General features: G+C 48.1%; 1 protein-coding gene across 1 annotated transcript in view; it reads left to right on the top strand.

Moving 5' to 3' along the window:
* CLIC5 (chloride intracellular channel 5) overlaps nt 1–12,622 on the top strand; it is a 111,801-nt gene that overhangs the window by 69,467 nt on the left and 29,712 nt on the right. The gene's annotated exons all lie outside the window — the stretch shown is intronic.

Below are 12,622 nucleotides of genomic sequence, written 5' to 3'. Positions count from 1 at the left end.
GTCCTGTTTGGAACAACACATTGCAGCTTCCTTCTGGTCCCTGAAAGGCTTCTCAGGGGGTTGACCAGAGCCCATGGTGGGACAGGGCAGTCACCATGGTGGTAAATGCTCAAGGCAGAGCCCGGCCCTCTGCATTCCGCCCCACGGCAAGTGCAGAAGGTGCTGGGAAGCCTCTTCTCCAAGCCTGGCTCATCCTCCACCCGGCCCTTCATCTCTAGCACTGACCATAGAACTCAGACTTGGTTCTCCTGTGGTGTCTTCTCAGAGGGGTTTGAGCTCCTCATTTAAGCTGATAGCACTTTTAGTCCCTCATTTGACTTGGTCCTTTAAGCACGAGCTGAAGCAATTTGAATAGAACTGTCACACTGAGCGTGTGTAACTTTAGAACAGTGTTCGTTCCTGTGAGGAGAAGGAAGAAGGATGAGGAAGTTTGCTTGCCCTCCGAACAGGAGGATGGAGCCCAGTGCTGAGCCAGGCAGAGCAAAGGAATCACGAAAACTTCACGAATGAGGGAGTGAATGAATGGTGACTGGTTGAACAGCACTTCTTGAGTCTTCATGAATGAACAAGGAACTGAATGTATATCAGATGAACATACAATGGATCCTGAAACAAGGTGGTCCATTTGTCTGGACCACCTTGGAGCTAACTGCTGCAGGAGCTCAGAAGAGAAGGGCATCTCTTTGGACCAAAGTGACCAGGAAAGGCAGCCAGGATGAACTTTTGGCAGGAACAGTGGTGTGGTGGGAAGTAAACGATTCAGTAACAGCTGCTGTGGACCTGGGTCGTGCCAGGCACAGAGCTAGATTCTAGAAAAAGAACTAGAAAAAGACACCCAGTCTTCAAGGCCTGACTGGTACAGAAGAAAAGGCTTAAGTTCACAAAAATAACAAGACAAGAGGTAAATGGTGGCTTCATCAAAGGGAGTCTGAGGAGCTGATTATCTGCCCTATGAGAGGAGGAAAGAGTACCTGCCAAAGGGGTTCAAGAGTAGGAAGGCTACACCTTTGGGTCATTTGAGAAAATTTCCTGAGGTGGTTTCAACTGGGTGGTAAAGATCCAGGGGGAGTCAGTTGGCTGGGAACATAGGATGGAAGACGTGGGGAGGGTGAGAAAACTCCAGTGACAGAGACCAGAGAAGCATCTGGAGTCTGCAGTGCCAGCTGGGGGGCTGGATTTTATCCTGTGGGCAAGGCAGTCATTAGAGGGGCCTGAAGAGGCGCTACAGGGAGAGTGGCCTTTTAGGGACAAGAAAAAGGAGAAGCATGAGGGAAATCTTTTAAATTTACTCAGTGCTTTTGCTTCATTGCTGTTTGCAGCCTGTGGTGTGTTGAGTATTATCCCACAGTCTGTATCCACCTGGGACCTCAGAATGTGACCTTATTTGGAAATAGAGTCTTTGCAGATGTAATTAGGTAACGGTCTCGAGATGAGATGATACTGATTTAGTGTGGTCCCTAAATCCAATGACTGGTGTCCTCAGAAGAAGAAAAGAGGACCCACAGAGATGGGGGTGGGGGCATGTGAAGACAGAGCAGAGATTACAGTGCTGCAGCCACAAGCCAAGGACCGCGTGGGGCCACCAGAAGCTGAAAGAGGCAAGGAAGCATCCCCCCAGAGCCTTGGGAGGGTACGTAGCCCTGTGACACCTTGGCTTGGATTTCTGGTCTCCAGAAGTGGGAGAGGAGAGATTTCTGTTGTTTTAAGCCACCCGGTTTGTGGTCCTTTGTGGTGGAAGCCCTAGGTGGCTAATGCAGCCCTCACAGCCATCGATCGTGTGAAAGGCAACCCCTGCCCTTGCCCTGCTGCAGACACAGAAGCAGTGGGACGACAGTGGCTTTCCTCGCCCCCAGGGGCTAAGCTGGCTCTCAACTCCAGTTTTTCAGATTCCACATCCAGCGTCCTTTCAGCCGCAAATATCTTCCTTCATAGTCGTTGAAGCGCCAGCAGAAAGATTGTCTTAGCCGAGCCTTCCAGACTTCTCAGGTTGTGAGTGGTATTTACATAGGAGCCGTATTTACAGTTCTCCTGCCCCCAAAGCCAAAGCAACCACTGAACATCACGTATCAGTCTCTCATAAACTGAACACTCTCCAATTTTCATTGTTTCCGCTTCTTCTGTTTCACCCTGTTTTTCCTCTATGATGGGTTTTGCGCTTGTGACTCCTTCTCCCCTAAAACGCATTTGCACACTTCAAAGCGCCAGCGTTTCTCTTGTCCCCAGTTGCCTGTCCCCCAGATCACAGTCCTCTGTGCTGTTCTCTCCTGCCTTTTAACAAGACACCAAGTTCTTCCTTCAGTGTGACTAGCTTCCCCTCCCGCCCCCTTCACTTTTCTTCCCCAAGCCCACACCCTCAGTCATGGTCAGCTGGTCAGCTGGCTCCACAAGTTCTTAGGCTCAGCCAGCCAGCACCCGGAGCTCCGGTGGGCCCCTCCTTGCACAGAGAGCAGCATCCTTCTCGCGCTGGGCTTGGAGGGCTGGCACCGTGGCCCCACCCCACCCAGCCGCTGGCCCGTGAGACCATCCACACGCTGTCTCTGCTTTGTCCGAGCTCTGTACTCACAGGTCTCTGCAAGGCCATCAACATCAGCCCCCAGGCTTCCCCTGACAGCCTTCTGCATCTTCAGCTCTGCGTTTGTTTTTCCAACGTCCTTTCTTCTGACTGTCCCTTTTGTGTTTTCAATTTTTGTTTTCTCTTGAGCAGAGCCCTCCCTCCACATAATACCCCAGCACCCTCCACCCAGCCCCCCAACACACTGACTATCTTCTTGGTCCTTTTCTGCCCTTTCAACAACAAAGCGTGAAAACACCCCACACTGTGACCTGGTTCTACATGATGCATCAATTCTCCACTCCCATGGTGGATACAGAAACCACCATTCAAAATTTCCCTGTTGTTCACAAATCCTCAAAAAAGACCCCAGCTACTGGAACTCAAGACCCCATCCTGGAGGAGCCATCCACAGCCAGCACCCAAGGGAGTTGTCCGTTAGTTAGTACATTCAGTCATTCGTTTATTCATTCAACAAACACAGATTACACGAAGTGGATCCAAGTCTGAGCTAATGTTTAAAGGGTGTTTCTTGTGTGCCAGGCACCGGGCTGTGTTCTGGACTTGCCAAGACAAATGAGACAACATCATTGTCCTCGATAAACTAACCATCGACAGGGGCCTGTGAAACATACAAACATGCAGTTACTGACCTGGGTTTGAGTCCTAGATCTGCCACTTATAGCTGTACCACATTGCCTGAGAGACTTCTCTCTGAGCCTCCGTTTCTGCATCTGTAAAACATACTTAATGCTTTCAATTTCATCAATCTGACAAATAAGGCCATTAATAGCATACCCAAGGTTTGTCATGCAGACAGTTAATGCATGTAAATCCTTTAGCACACTGCCTGATACATCATAAATGCTCTTTAAATGTTAACTTTGATTATTACTAGAGCAAAAATGAGACGAACACGAATATTGACGTCAGAAACTGCTGCTTCAGCTCTTACTTTTTGACCCCTAACCAGCACTTCCAAATCTCCCACTCACTTAGTCTCTTTTCTACTTGTTTAATTTTGTTTCCCATTTTCTTGGTGCATTTTCCTCCTCTCCAAAGTATACAGTTGCTCCCTTGGTCCATGGATGCAGAATCTGCAGATTCAGAGGGCTGACTGTCCTCTGCCACTTTATAAAAGGGACTTGAGTATCTGTGGATTTTTGATACCCAGGGGAGTTCGTGAGGTCGAAGAGCTCTAGGGATGACACCCAAGGATCACCCACAGCTGTGGGATCTGAGGGGGCAGAGCCAGGGAGGAAGATTAAGAAGGACTAGCAAGTGAGGAAGGGGGCAGGGGGTTGGGGGGATCGTGAAGATGAGGAAGAAAAACTTTACGAAAAAGATTGATCTATGATATAAGACACTGCCCAGGTCATGGGAGGCTTTGCCTTTTGTGTTCAGCTTTCTGGACTTGACCTCAGGCATCCTTCTCCGACTGATTCTCTCATCTGCATCGGCCCATAACTCAGCCCCTACTCAACAGGAGAGTCAGGCTGACCAGGAGCACAGGCCCTTCTCCCTTGGAACTCGGAGGTGCAGCGAGAGACCAGGAAACCACATGGCCCGAGGAAGGGCGTCTTGGAGATGGGAGAGAGCAGACCTGCATTTAGATTTGGCTGCAGGCGTCCCTGCCCTAGGCCCCGCACACTCGTGTTTCAATCTTGCAAGGAAAGGTTGTGTCATTTGTTGAGTCTTGAAGGTTTACAGAGTTCTGAAGCAGAAGGATGGTGGGGAGGGCGCAAGCATCATCCATCCCACCTTTGGCATGTCCGGTAACAAGCTTGGAGTTAGCCGTGCTCAGCTCTGCCCTGCATCCTGCATCCTGCCTCTGCTTGGCGGAGGCCACTTTCAGCCATGCTGGTGGCCCCGTCTCTAATGTCCTCCCTCTCTCTCTGCGAGTACCCATCCTGGCACTTCTCCGTTCACCTTCCTCGGAGATGCCACCATGGCATACAGACCCCAGGCGACCCAAGACCGGGCAGCAGCCCCCAGACTCAGCAGTTGCGGCCCCCCCCTCTTCCCAACCCCACAACTTGCTCAGCCCTCTGCCCGCTGGGATGTCAGTTTGGTGTATCCCTTCCCTCGAGGGGTTTCTTGGACACCCTACTTTACCTTGTCACTCCCACTCTTCTGTGTCATCTTGTAAGAGGACCTGGGCTTGTCTCTCTGAATATCCATCTTGTATTTTGCATTTTTTACCCTCAAGCTGCTGTTTGAACAGACTCTTAAAAACCTCTGCCAAACCCCTCGGCTTTCAAGAAACTCATTTTAGCTATTTATTCTAATCCGGGCATAAATTACTATGTTTTACTTTCTTTTCCCCCAACCTCTCTTTTTCCTTCTGCTTCAATCCTATCCATTCTACTGGTTTATTTCACTTTTTGTACCTACTGCAGGGTCCAGGCAGTTAACAAATGGATCTCGTGTGTGTTTTTAGTTCTCTATTCTTATTCACTATTTTTAAAGTCCGTTTTTAATTCCTCCAGCCCTATCACGTGTCCCTAGGTATAGTTCATATCCCTGCCCACGTGACCATCTCATTTTTGGCTTGTGTCTCATTCTCATGTACTTTCCCCCGTTTTCCAACAGCGTTCCTTTATCCTTTGCACAAGCCCATGTCCACGGGACTCTCTTCCCCTGCTAAGAGGTCTAAAAAGTCCCAAACCCCTCTGTTTGTATCTAATCCATAGATCATATGCAGCCTCGTGACTTTTCCTTCCTACATTTGCGTATTCCTTTTTCACACATCTGACACAGGCTGCCTGTACCACCTACTTCTGTGCTAAGTGGTGTTTTTCCTAAATCGGATGATTTTGGTCTTTCAACGCTCCCTCGAAATTCCCTCATCTCATTCCCCCGCAAGTCTGGCTTTCTCTCTTATTTCCGCCTCCGTATGCGTCGGTCTTGGGGGCTTTCTTTCTAATTTTAAAATGTATACTCCACTTGTCCCAGAACGGCTTTATAGCCACTCACAGGGACATGTAAAGCTCTGCAAAGCAACATACCCTAGAAGGAGGTGAGAAAGAAAAACAAGGCAGGTCATAAAACGAGCTCAGGGCGAGCAAGACAGGAAAGGCAGCTCCCAGAGCCCCGGTGCTGAACACAGAAGGCAGACCACGAGACCCTGGTCAAGATGAAAGCAAACCAGCCTCCCAGGAGAATGACAAGTATTCCTGAATTGGGGCTTGAGCCATAGTCATAGAGGAGCTGTTATTGTCATCTTCTTTGTCCATTCCCTCCTGTGACTCCCCTTCCTGTTCCCTTGGAGCCCAGGCCCGCTGACTTCATGCCAGTATGACTTCTCCGTCTTCACCCCGCCCTTTGGCTGCACCCCTCCCCTCCCGTCTCCTCTTCAGCCCTCACTACACCTGACATCCATCTTCTTCTTTTTCCTCGTCATCTTCTCTAGAGACCCATGAGAGCTCCCTGCAGCCTCAGGCCTGTGTCACCAACTTTACTGCCTCCTTTCTGTTATTTCCAAGACTAGGGGCAGCTTGCCTAGGCCTGTTGCTCTCTCTGTCTTTTTTAATCTCCTTCACAGACAGAGTGTTTTTTTTTTTTAAGTTTCTTTTTTTTTTTTTTTTTGGTGTGGACGAATTTTAAAGTCTTTATTGAATTTGTTACAATACTCCTTCTGTTTTCTGTTTTGGCTTTTTGGCCACGAGGCATGTGGATCTTAGCTCTCCGAACAGGGATCAAACCCTCACCCCCTGCACTGGAAGGCGAAGTCTTAACCATTGGACCACCAGGGAAGTCCCCCATAGACAGATTCTTAAATCCACACTCTGTATCTCCATTTATTCAGTTTCCATGCAACCTAATCAAGGATGGCCTAGACCAACCTTCGTAAGTGTCATCGGTGGTGCACGTGGGGCTAAATCCAACAGGCATTTAATTAATTAATTAACTAATTAATTAGTTTATTTATTAATTTATTTTTAGTATAGTTGATTTACAATGTTGTGTTAGTGTCTGGTGTACAGCAAAGTGATTCATAGATATATATGTATATATATCTATTCTTTTTCAGATTCTTTTCCATTATAGGTTATTAGAAGATGTTGAATATAGCTCTCTGTAGGTCCTTGTTAGCTACTTTATATATAGTAGTGTGTACTTGTTAATCCTGAACTCCCAATTTAGCCCTCCCCCTCCCTTTTTTAAAAATTGACACATAACCTTGTATTAGTTTCAGGTAGACAACATAATCATTCAATATTTGTATTCATTGCAAAATGATCACCACAGTAAGTCAAGTTAACATCCATCACCACACACAGTTACAACATTTTTTTCTTGTGATGAGAACTTTGAAGATCTACTCTTTTAGCAGCTTTCAAATATGCAGTACGGTATATTATTAACTATAGTCGCCATGTTGTACAGTACATTCGCAGGGCTTATGTATTGTATAACTGGAAGTTTATAGCTTTTGACTCCCTTCCCCCGTTTTGCTTGCTACCCAGCCCCTGCCTTAGGCAACCACCAATCTGTTCTCTGTTATCTATGAGCTCTGTTTTTTGTTTGTTTTCTTTTTAGATTCCACATATAAGTGAGATCATACAGTATTTGTCTTTCTCTGACTCATTTCACTTAGCATAATGCCTTCTAGGTCCATCCATGTTGTTGCACATGACAAGATTTCCTCCTTTTATGGCTGAATAATATTCCAGCGTGTGTGTGTGTGTGTGTGTGTGTGTGTGTGTGTGTGTGTGTGTATCTTTCTGTCTCTGCCTCCCCTGGTGGAGAGTGTGTGTGTGTGTGTGTGTGTGTGTGTGTGTGTATCTTTCTGTCTCTGCCTCCCCTGGTGGAGAGTGTGTGTGTGTGTGTGTGTGTGTGTGTGTGTGTGTGTGTGTGTGTGTATCTTTCTGTCTCTGCCTCCCCTGGTGGAGAGTGTGTGTGTGTGTGTGTGTGTGTGTGTGTGTGTGTGTGTGTGTGTGTATCTTTCTGTCTCTGCCTCCCCTGGTGGAGAGTGTGTGTGTGTGTGTGTGTGTGTGTGTGTGTGTGTGTGTGTGTGTGTATCTTTCTGTCTCTGCCTCCCCTGGTGGAGAGTGTGTGTGTGTGTGTGTGTGTGTGTGTGTGTGTGTGTGTGTGTGTGTATCTTTCTGTCTCTGCCTCCCCTGGTGGAGAGTGTGTGTGTGTGTGTGTGTGTGTGTGTGTGTGTGTGTGTGTGTGTGTATCTTTCTGTCTCTGCCTCCCCTGGTGGAGAGTGTGTGTGTGTGTGTGTGTGTGTGTGTGTGTGTGTGTGTGTGTGTGTATCTTTCTGTCTCTGCCTCCCCTGGTGGAGAGTGTGTGTGTGTGTGTGTGTGTGTGTGTGTGTGTGTGTGTGTGTGTGTATCTTTCTGTCTCTGCCTCCCCTGGTGGAGAGTGTGTGTGTGTGTGTGTGTGTGTGTGTGTGTGTGTGTGTGTGTGTGTATCTTTCTGTCTCTGCCTCCCCTGGTGGAGAGTGTGTGTGTGTGTGTGTGTGTGTGTGTGTGTGTGTGTGTGTGTGTGTATCTTTCTGTCTCTGCCTCCCCTGGTGGAGAGTGTGTGTGTGTGTGTGTGTGTGTGTGTGTGTGTGTGTGTGTGTGTGTATCTTTCTGTCTCTGCCTCCCCTGGTGGAGAGTGTGTGTGTGTGTGTGTGTGTGTGTGTGTGTGTGTGTGTGTGTGTGTATCTTTCTGTCTCTGCCTCCCCTGGTGGAGAGTGTGTGTGTGTGTGTGTGTGTGTGTGTGTGTGTGTGTGTGTGTGTGTATCTTTCTGTCTCTGCCTCCCCTGGTGGAGAGTGTGTGTGTGTGTGTGTGTGTGTGTGTGTGTGTGTGTGTGTGTGTGTATCTTTATATATATCACATTTTCTTTATCCGTTCATCCATTGATGGACACCTAGGTTGTGTCCATGTCTTGGCTATTGTAAATCACGCTGCAGTATACGTGGGAGTGCAGATATCTTTTTAAGTTAGTGTTTTTGTTTCTTTGGATAAATAGCCAGAAGTGGAATTTTTAGTGTTTTTGTTTCTTTGGATAAATACCCAGAAGTGGAATTGCTGGATCATGCCTGTCTCTTTTTATTATGACTGATGGGCCCCTGTGCTGTGTTCTACCTATGGAAGACACTGGGATATCCTAACATACTCCTGCTAAAATATTTGCCCTAGTAAGATACTTCTAACTTCCTAAATAAAGTCCTAAAGCCCCTTCCTTGGACACCCATGATGTGCTGGCCCCAGTGCTATGTGTTTAGAGTCCCATGCTTGCACTGAGTTGTCTCTCTAGCTGTTGACCTTTATTAGTTGTAAGTGCAGTGGCCATATTTTCCAAACTGAAAAATCGCATGTCGAACAAATTGCCTTCATTGAAAATAATCAAATTATAAGAAATCAGTACTGTCCCAGAAAATCCAGGACATATGTCTCCAAATGAAAAGCACCTGGCTTTTTGATCCCCAGTCCAAATCCACACCTGGCTACCACTGTGTGTGGGCGGGGGGAGGCAAGTGCATCACATTTCCTGCCACCTCCTGGCCCCAGATCCTTGACCAGACAAATGAGTCTCCATTAGCCATGAGCTTCTCTGAGCAGTCTTGGTTCTGTTTCCAAATAAGGGTCAAGGTTTCCTCCCTTCCTGAGGCTTGTGTCAGTGGCTTCACTTCCTGGGACCTGGAAGCAGGTAGCAGGCGCCCTGGGTTTATTCTGAGAAAACTGATAGTCACAGCCACGTATCCTGAAGAAGACCCTCAGGGTATCTAGAAACCTTGGTGAGCTCATCTCATCATTGGGCTGGTCATTCTCTCTGGATGACATGTGACTGAAGGCCTACATGGTAGTTATCAACACAATATCAATTACTCTCATCCTTCTTCTCTCGCCCCAGCATCTCCCGGAGCCCTCAGGAGAGGCAGCTTGAGCCAACCAGCCACAGCTGGGTTCCTTACTCCTTCCTTGTCTCCTTCCCCCATTCTGGCCCGAATCTTCAAATCACTCCTGTCTTCTCTTCTAAGAGGTGACCCCCGAAGTGGGCCATGCTCCGGGAGGATGCTAGTAGAAAAAGAATCTGCCTGTAGCACTGGCGATCTTTCTTGCCCTGCCACGTTCTCCAAGGCTCATGTCCGCATGAGCTCACCCCTGCCCGCAGCCTGCCTGGCTCCATCAGACCAACGCACAGACTCCTCCTGCATTCAGCTCTGCTCCTGCTTACCTCTGCGTCAAAGTGCCTCTTCCCTAGCACATGCCCCTCACTCCCTTTTAATAAGATCTGTAAGGGGCTTCCCTGGTGGCGCAGTGGTTGAGAGTCCGCCTGCCGATGCAGGGGACACGGGTTCGTGCCCCGGTCCGGGAAGATCCCACATGCCGCGGAGCGGCTGGGCCCGTGAGCCATGGCCGCTGAGCCTGCGCGTCCGGAGCCTGTGCTCCGCAACGGGAGAGGCCACAACAGTGAAAGGCCCGCGTACCACAAAAAAAAAAAAACACAAAAAAAACCAAAAAACAAAAACAAAAAATAATAATAAGTTTGTAAGACCCCTTAAGTACATATATTAAACAAGACAATCCCCATTGGACGTACAGAAAATTGAGGATCACAAGACTTCAGCTCAATATTAAGAAGTTTACAATTAAATCTGCAGAATGGGCCATCAACTAAAGAAGAGAGGGTCCCATCAATGGAAGGGTACAAAAAGAGACTGGACCTCCAGAGGTTGGACCTTTGCCTAACCTAAGTGGTCGACTATTCTAAGACCCTTATTTTAAGTACCACTAAGAAACAAAAAGTGCCTTCAAGTAAACAAAAATGCTTTCACTTAAACGCTAAGATTTTCATGGTGAGACTTAGTCTGATTTCAAAGATGTCAAATGTGAAAAAATGTACATCTTAGTCTCGATGAAATATGGAAGGCAATTCCCATAGCCCTTTTTAAATCTAACATTCCATTACTTCCTAGAGGCTAAGAGTGAAATGTCAAACCCTCCCTTCTGCTTGACCTTGAGCTACCCTGTTGGAAGGAAAGCGAATTGAGGTCAATATTGCTTCCAGATCCCTCTGGGATGGCTGTCCTAACCCCATATCCCTTTGTCTCTCCTGCCTGGAAACAAGTAGTGCTTATCTCTTAGCTCAGGGTTTGGCAAACTTTTAGACTTTTCAGGCTCTGCAGGATGTGGCCACTGCTCAACTCTGCTGCTGGAAGAATAAAGTGGCCACGGACAATACGTAAAGCAATGGGCGTGGCTGTGCTCTGATACAACTTCATTTATGGCACTGAAATTTGAATTTCACAAATTCAAATTTGTGAAAAAAATCACTTTGTGATTTTCAGGGATCACAAAGTATTATTCCCTTTTGACTTTTTCTCAACCATCCCAAGATGTAAAAACCATTCGTAGGAGATATGGGAACATGTATATTTATAACTGATTAACATTGTTGTAAAGCAGAAACTAACACACCATTGTAAAACAGTTATACTCCAATAAAGATGTTAAAAAAAAAAAAGTGCTCGGGCTTCCCTGGTGGCGCAGTGGTTGCGAGTCCGCCTGCCGATGCAGGGGACAGGGGTTCGTGCCCCGGTCCGGGAAGATCCCACATGCCGCGGAGTGGCTGGGCCCGTGAGCCATGGCCGCTGAGCCTGCGCGTCCGGAGCCTGTGCTCTGCAACGGGAGGGGCCACAGCGGTGAGACCCGCGTACCGCAAAAAAAAAAAAAAAAAAAAAGTGCTCCACATGGCTAGTAATCAGGAAAATCAAAATCACAATGAGATATCTCACACGTTAGAATGTCTGTTATTGAAACAAAAAAGACAAGGTTGTTGGCAAGGATGTGGAGAAGAGAGAACCCTTATACACTGTTGGTGGTAATGCAAATTGGTACAGCCATTATGAAAAAAAAAAAACCATTCGTAGCTTCAGGGCAGTGCAAAAATAGGCAGTAGGCTGGATTTGGCCGTTGGACTATAATTTGCTGAGCTCTGTCTTAGGCAGTCCAGGGCTACAATAGCAAATTCTCTTAATTTCTATGCCTCTCATCTTTCTCATCTCTAGTATAGTGTCCTTTTTTGCATTGTCATGTTAATTAAACGAATGAATGCATTAAAGCACTTCAGATAGTAGGCGCCAGTAGGTGATGGTTATTACTGCTTATGCTATTCATTTCATGAATCCTCCCCCAGATTCCATGGTACCCACCCTTTGGATGGGGCAGTGCAGCTTTCCCGGTAATGTAGAAGTATGTGCTGCCCTCTTCTGGCAGTTGGAGGAATCAGCGCGAGGGACAGCACATCATGTTTCAGTGTAAGGAAGCGTATGGACTTTTAAGCATCTTCTGCGTTCAGGGACTCGGTTATCCTGAGCTTTAGTTGGGAGTTCCAGAAGAGGCCAGGTCTCCTTCGGGGGCTCGAAGCCATCTTGCTTTATCTGTCCCCTGCACCCAGGGTGGGGCATGTGTCCCAGGCCTGATGGATCCTCCAGAGGTCGCCGGGTGCCTGGTGATAAGCTGTCCTCCATCAACTACTTCTTTCTCCCTTGCCTCTCCCCACTCCATCACCTCCAGTCTTTGCTTTTATGAACTTCCTTGCCCTAAAATAGGAAAGTATTTGAAAGGAGTCAGAGCGGCCTGGGAGGGCTGTTAGCCCAGACCTAACAAGCCCCTTACTATCAAAGCCCCCTGTGCTTTTTCCTGCAGACTCGTGAAAGCCAACTTCTGTGGTGGGGGCAGGGGTGGAGCGTTTCTCCAGATTCCCCAGGATGTGGCAAGCCGCATTCAGAAGCCAGCGTGTGCATTTATTATTCCAAGCCAACCGTTTCCATCCCAGGCCCTTCCTTCCTTCACCTCTTCCCCCGTCCTGCCCTCAGCCCCAGGTCACGGTGGGCCCAGGCTGGAGGCCAGGCCTTCCCAAGGGGATGGGCACGACCCTCTCTTATTCAGCCTCATGCTCAGAGATGAAAGCTAAGGCAATATGTCAAAAGGAGAAGGAGGGCTTCCCTGGTGGCGCAGTGGTTGAGAGTCCGCCTGCCGATGCAAGGGACACGGGTTCATGCCCCGGTCCGGGAAGATCCCACATGCCGCGGAGCGGCTGGGCCCGTGAGCCATGGCCGCTGAGCCTGC

This window comes from Physeter macrocephalus, chromosome 18 (genome assembly GCF_002837175.3).
Source record: "Physeter macrocephalus isolate SW-GA chromosome 18, ASM283717v5, whole genome shotgun sequence".
In the NCBI taxonomy this organism is placed as follows: Eukaryota; Metazoa; Chordata; class Mammalia; order Artiodactyla; family Physeteridae; genus Physeter; species Physeter macrocephalus.
This window is presented reverse-complemented; position numbering and strand designations above follow the sequence as displayed.